Source organism: Egretta garzetta, unplaced genomic scaffold (genome assembly GCF_000687185.1).
Source record: "Egretta garzetta isolate BGI_Z169 unplaced genomic scaffold, ASM68718v1 scaffold6, whole genome shotgun sequence".
Classification (NCBI taxonomy): domain Eukaryota; kingdom Metazoa; phylum Chordata; class Aves; order Pelecaniformes; family Ardeidae; genus Egretta; species Egretta garzetta.
The window spans coordinates 3298937-3305662 of NW_009260080.1; positions in this window are offsets into that span (position 1 = coordinate 3298937).

Sequence of the window (6726 nt, forward strand, 5' to 3'; positions counted from 1 at the left end):
TTACGGTGTCTCAGCTGCTGCAGCATCCGTTCTCAGTGTGGATCTACAGCTTTCATATAATTCAATGTTCAACTTCAGTTGATTAAATAGAAATTTGCTCCTGTTGAAGCAGTGCATGGAATGCTGGTACTGCACTGTTACGCCAAATGAGCACAAAAATGCGGTGAAGAGGCTGGCCTACCTGAGCTGTGCTGTGACCTTCCTGGGTGCTCCCTCGTGTCACCAGCATGCTGGTGCCTCTGAAAAGTCACCAAGAAGGGGGGGGTGGGTGGGCGTGGTGTGTGTGGAATCGGGCAGAAAACGTTGTTGTACCATCAGCAGAATGGAGTAAGGGGCAGGAATAGAGAGTTGGCATGGTGATGGCCCTGGCAGGGACGGGGTCTTACAGCAGCTGAAGCAAACAGCGTTGGTGCAATTGGCTCATGACGAATGGAAGGTAGAAGGTCTTGGCTTAAGCACAGCCTTGTGTGTGTTGTGTTGCCCTAGCTCAGGTGAACGTGGCTCAACCCATTAAGCCAGCTTTGTCATTTTTGAGCCTTACTTCCAAAAGGAGAGAAGGAGGGCCTGGGTTTTGCTTTAGTCTTGGTTATTCCTATGTAAGAGCTATAAATGTGCTAAATTGTAGTCTATCACCATGAGACAGATTTATCAGAAGTCTTTGTGCGCAGTCCTGTCACAGCTGGTTTGGGAGCAGTTTGCTGTTTTGCAAAACAGAGTGCAAAATGTGCATGTGCTGGGGGAAGGGAGTCTAAGATAAAATGGTCCCCTAATCTCTCTTAAATTCTCATCAGTTTGAAGAGCAAGTTGCTCTGTGTGCTTGTGTTACACACATACGGTGTGGAAACCATCCTGCTGTCTGACAGCTTTACATCCCATTTACTGTAGGCAGACGGTTGTCCGCAGAGTAGTAAATCTACCATGGCTAGGGATGCTCTGAGGAAGGAGGGATAAATGGCTGGATTCAGAGTTGTAAAACATACCAAAGCTGGAAAGCTCTATGAAATCCACATGGATGGAATTTCTGGTACCTAATGAGATGTCTCCAGTGTCTTCCCAAACTGGAGCCGAAGTTGTATGTATGCTCTCCGTGCAGCGTGAGTTGTCGGCTCGGTCAGAACGCAGGTCTGGCTAATCTCACTGCCTCATCTTCAAGGCCAAGAGCTTTTTCCAGTTTGTAGGCTGTGGCACACGTGAGAAACCTTCGTTGCTCTTGCTTTTTGTCTCTGACTTCAACTTACTGGGCTTGAGCTTGGGCTGTTGGCGGGCAGCAGGGCCGGCTCTGTGCTGCCGTGGCTCATGACTCCCACCAGCCCTGTGCCATGTGGGAGGGAGCTGCGGCCCCGCCGGGGCTGGAGGGTGGCAGGAGGGGCTGCGGGGTGGGAAGAGGGCTTTGGAGACAGGCGGTTAAATAGGCTCTCTGGGGGAGAGGGTCTGTTTCCTAAATGACACTTCTTGGGGATCCGTGGTGCCTGTGGCTAGCCTTGCCTATGCAGTCTCTTACTCCTCTGCAAGGAGGAATGTGATTTCTATCTTGTTTCCCTTTAGAAATAGGATGTGTAGGATTTTTTAGTCATTTTCCCTCTCCTGGTATATTCTCCTCCTCCTCCTTCCTAGTGATTGAGTGTGCTCATTCTTGAGAGCTTCATTGCTTGTGGAAGATGGCAGCTGTTGATCCCTGCTCCTGAGAATTGCACATATTTACCAAAATACAACAGGCTCAGTACTTGGAAACTTTTCTATTTGCTGGAGTTTTAGTTTTTTGTCCCTCTTGTTAAAGCAAATTTGGTACTCAGAGGAGGATTATCCTGATATGCATCAATTCTTAGCCTCTGGGTTCCCAAACTATAATGTGTACAATAAGTTCCAAACAGTATGCTCTATCTTTGAGTATTTATAGTTGTTGCTGGGTTTATGGTGTTTGTCTGATACTAAGTTCTTCACTTCTGTTTGCTAGAATCTGTGTCCTTCCTACGTCCTGGCGAACTCTAGCTCCATCCTCTCTAGCGTGGTGGTGCTGAGGGAAGATGCCTGCCTTGAAGCTATGGCAAATAAGCGCTGGTGAGACCTGTTGATTCAGACAGTAGATGGTGAAGTGACCGATCTGCTAAAGTGGTTTTCTCAGGGGATTTGATTGCTTGGACTGGCATCAAACGCTTCCTTGGTAGCAAATCCTGTTTCAGATAAACCCTTGTATTTTACTTTTTGTTTGAATTGGTTTTTCCCATGGAGACCTAAGCTCAGCCATGCTGGCTGCCATCCCGTGTACGGATGCATGCTTTCATCCTAGCCTAGAACATCTGAAGGCGGCCGCACTGGCTTGGATACATGGGAGTTAGGAGCCAGGTTTAATGTACATGGAGCTTGAAAATAAAAAAAACACCAAACAAAACCAAAAACAAACCAAAACAACATCAAAAGATGCTCTCAAACCAATTTTTAGTCTGACACAGAAAAGGGGATATGGGTACCACAAGTTGTTCCAGGCTGGGAAGGTAGGGAAGTACAGCGGAGGTGGGCTGAGCACGTGAGATGAGCAGCACACTGCATGCTTTGCTCTTCAGCTGTAGTGGGTGCTGCAGGTTCAGTGGTTCTGACATCCCAGGATGCAGCAGGCATCAGCATGGTTTTGTTGTGTAAAGCCTTCACTTTGTTTCTGCATCAAATGATGTAGAGTTGTCGGAAACCAGAGGTACTAACCCTTTTGCCCATAGCTTCAAGCTGTAGTTTCTACTGAGGGTTACTCTTTAGCTGGAAGAGGGTGCGTTACCCATTGTACTGCTGGCCATGATATGTCAAATATTCATTTTGTTGACCTGAATGTTGTAGACTTGATGGTCTCGACAGGCTGGAGAAATGGCCCAACAGAAATGATGAAGTTCAATACAGGGACACGTGGAGTCCTGCACCTGGTGAGGAATAACCCTGTGCACCCGGGGGGTGACCAGCTGGAAAGCAGCTTTGCAGAAAAGGACCTGGGGGGTCCAGGTGGGCAACCAGCTGGACACAAGCCAGCAAGGTGCCCTTGCAGTAAGGGTGGCCAAAGGCATCCTGGGCAGCCCCAGAAGAGTGTTGCCAGCTGGCTGAGGGAGGTGATCCTTCCCCTCTGATCAGCACTAGTGAGGCCACACCTGGGCTGCTGGGTCCAGCATTGGGCCCAAAAAAAGTCATGGATATACTGGAGTGAGTCCAGTGAAGATGGCTAAGGAACGTGGAGCATCTGTCCTACAAGGAGAGGGTGTGAGAGCTGGGACTGCTCAGCCTGGGTAAGAGGCAGCTCAGGGAGATCTTGCCCATGTGTACAAATACCTGATGGGGAGCAAAGACAATGGTGACAGACTCTTCCCAGTGGTGCCCAGCTCTTTAGCTGGAAGAGGGTGCGTTACCCATTGTACTGCTGGCCATGATATGTCAAATATTCATTTTGTTGACCTGAATGTTGTAGACTTGATGGTCTCGACAGGCTGGAGAAATGGCCCAACAGAAATGATGAAGTTCAATACAGGGACACGTGGAGTCCTGCACCTGGTGAGGAAATAACCCTGTGCACCCGGGGGGTGACCAGCTGGAAAGCAGCTTTGCAGAAAAGGACCTGGGGGGTCCAGGTGGGCAACCAGCTGGACACAAGCCAGCAAGGTGCCCTTGCAGTAAGGGTGGCCAAAGGCATCCTGGGCAGCCCCAGAAGAGTGTTGCCAGCTGGCTGAGGGAGGTGATCCTTCCCCTCTGATCAGCACTAGTGAGGCCACACCTGGGCTGCTGGGTCCAGCATTGGGCCCAAAAAAAGTCATGGATATACTGGAGTGAGTCCAGTGAAGATGGCTAAGGAACGTGGAGCATCTGTCCTACAAGGAGAGGGTGTGAGAGCTGGGACTGCTCAGCCTGGGTAAGAGGCAGCTCAGGGAGATCTTGCCCATGTGTACAAATACCTGATGGGGAGCAAAGACAATGGTGACAGACTCTTCCCAGTGGTGCCCAGTGACAGGAGAAGAGGCAGTGGGTACAAACTGAATCAGGGAATTCTGTTCAGGCAGAAGAAACCCCTTGTTTGCTCTAAGGGTGACCGAACACTGGTACAGGTTGCCCAGAGAGGTTGTAAGGTCTCCATCTGTGGAGATACTCAAATTTTCACCAGACACAGCCCTGACCCAGCTGATCTGCCTGCCCCTGCTTTGAGCAGGGGTTTGGACTGGGTGGTCTCCAGAGGTCCCAGCTAACCCCAACTGGCCTGGGATTTTGTGACCCAGCTGCTAGCTGGGAAGGGAGGTAGTCTTGGTTTGGCTTAGTTATTGATAGAAAAGTTCAGGTCATGCTGTTCATTGAGTGATCTAATCCCCAGTGAGAGCCACTGTTAGCTCTTCATGCAGAGCCCTTCGGAGGCGAAGTTTGGCTCCTTTGCTCTGGCTTATCAGCCAATAGCTTTCAGTGGGGGGTGGGTTCTGCCACGCTGGGAAAGAACAGTTCATATTTGATGCATTTTACGAACTGTGCTTCAAAGCCATCAACAAGTGTATGATAAAGGTGAAATCTTCTAAAGCACATATTATTAAATAGCTTGTTTTAAAGCATCTAAATTGATCAAATCTGAATAAGAACTTAAATTTCTACTGAAAATAGTAACATTTCCCAATAATATTTCCCCCAAATTCCATCCATATGTTTCACTTGCATGTTGGAATGGAAGCTGAGTTACTTGCGTAACGAGTTCAAATTCTGTCTATTGACCATTTTAGGTTTACCATTATTGTCCTTTTAGGAACAAAGGTAACATAAAACTGCCCAGTATAGGTAGGGCCAAGGACTGATGGAAGATGCTGGTGTCACATGTGCACATGGGATGTGCATGCTGTCACTACCAAATAAATACCAAGCATTCGGAGAGCATTGCTAGTGAGATGTGATGCTTGCATGCAGAGGGGATCTCCCCGTGCCTTCCAAGTTCTCCGGGCGTGTCCTGAGACAGGACATGTTTGTCTATGGGTCCTCAGGCCATGGGCCACCCTGGCGACTCAGTGGCACATGTGGTGTGCTCCACAACCACCTTTAGGCATTTGGCAGCATTCCCAGGGACATCTAAGTGTTTTCTGGCTTGATTCCATTTCTGTAAGAATTGCTAGTTTAAAAATAAGTAAAAGGTACTGTCTGGTAAAGGTACTGCCTAGTAAATGGAAACAAGGTGCAGGGGAAATGATGTGCTTTGCACCAGGAAGAGAACAGCAGGCTTAGCCAGGTGACTGCAGGGTCTTCGCACTCTCTATGGAGACGTGAGCACCATGACTACAAGACACTTTGCCACTAAGGCGTATAAAAAGCTTTGTTGGTCTCCTCTGCTTCTTACAATCTCTTCTCACAGCTGCCAAGTCAGACTGAGCTCAGCATGGTAAAAACTCCTGAGCAAATGACACTAGGATTGCCTCGTAAGCAGCTAAATGGGAGATTGCGTTAGGCCGTCATCTGCTAATACAGCATAAAAGAGCAAGGAATGTGTACATAATATGCAGAAATTAAGTTACAAACTACTAGGCAGTGGTTGGGACTCAGCTTGCAGATGTACATAAATTTAATTGTCTGCTTAGTCTGTGGAGATTGGATCAATAGGTGATGGAGCCTGGAGAGCTGTTCATCTGCATCTTGATCAGCTGAATTTTGATCCTGTATCTTGAGTAGCTCTTCAGGCTCTGCTGAAATATGAGGACATGCAGATACAGAGCTTATATGGACACCTATATCTGGGTGTCTTGATCTGTGAACTCAATTCCATACATGAATATGGCCAAGTGATAGTTTTTATTAATATAAAAATATATAGCACATACAGTCTTTGTCTGGAAGTGGCTGCAATTCATAGCCTGGTTTTGGATTTGCTATCAAATCTTTTCCTAGATGCAGATACTGTAAAAACTACAGAATTGTAGAGTAATTCTGGTCTGAAGGGATCTCATGAGGTCTTCAGTCTAACATCTTGCTCAAACCAGGATCAGAGCAAGTTGCTCAGGGCATTATCCAGTTGGGTCTTGAAAACCTCCAAGAATGGAAACTGTGCAACCTCTCTGGGCAACCTGCTCCAATGTTTGCCTGTCCTCATGGAGAATGTCGTCCTCCTTAAATGTCCTTGTCCTCCTCCTTAAATCCTTGTGCCTTCTACACAAAGGAGAATAATTCTAGATGTCCTTTGCCTTTGCATCACTGGATATTTAGAAAATTTCTTAAGTCTACTTCTTTTAAGAAGTGTAATGCTTGACAAAGTCTAGTGAGGCACTGTGGCTGCTTATGAACCTGATCAGTGCTTCTCAGAGTTGATATGTACTTGGGGTTTGGGGTTTTTTTTCTTATATCCAGTGGCTACTGCTATAAGACAGTAAATTTTTGAAAGTATGGATTGCCATCTTAGTGTAAGAGGGAAAAAACTCCAGAAGGGCCTTCAGGAAATGAGTCTATTGCCTTGCTTTTGTTCCTGCCATTTGTTACATTTATTTTGTTTCTGCGATGGAAACTACCTTCCCAAACTATCTAGTTCAGTGTTGTCCTGTCCTTACCCTGCTCCCAGCCTCATCCCCTGTCCCCCTTCAGCCAGCCACCCTGGCTCTTCTCCCTGTTCCTCTAGGACACAGGGAAGGAGCCCAAACCAGGCATGGGCAGGGGCAAAGGAAAAGACAAAGGAAAAGCTGAAGAAAATTACAGTCCTGAAGAATGAAGCTTTTTGCTCCTCTTGCTGTGAGGAGGGTTTCAATT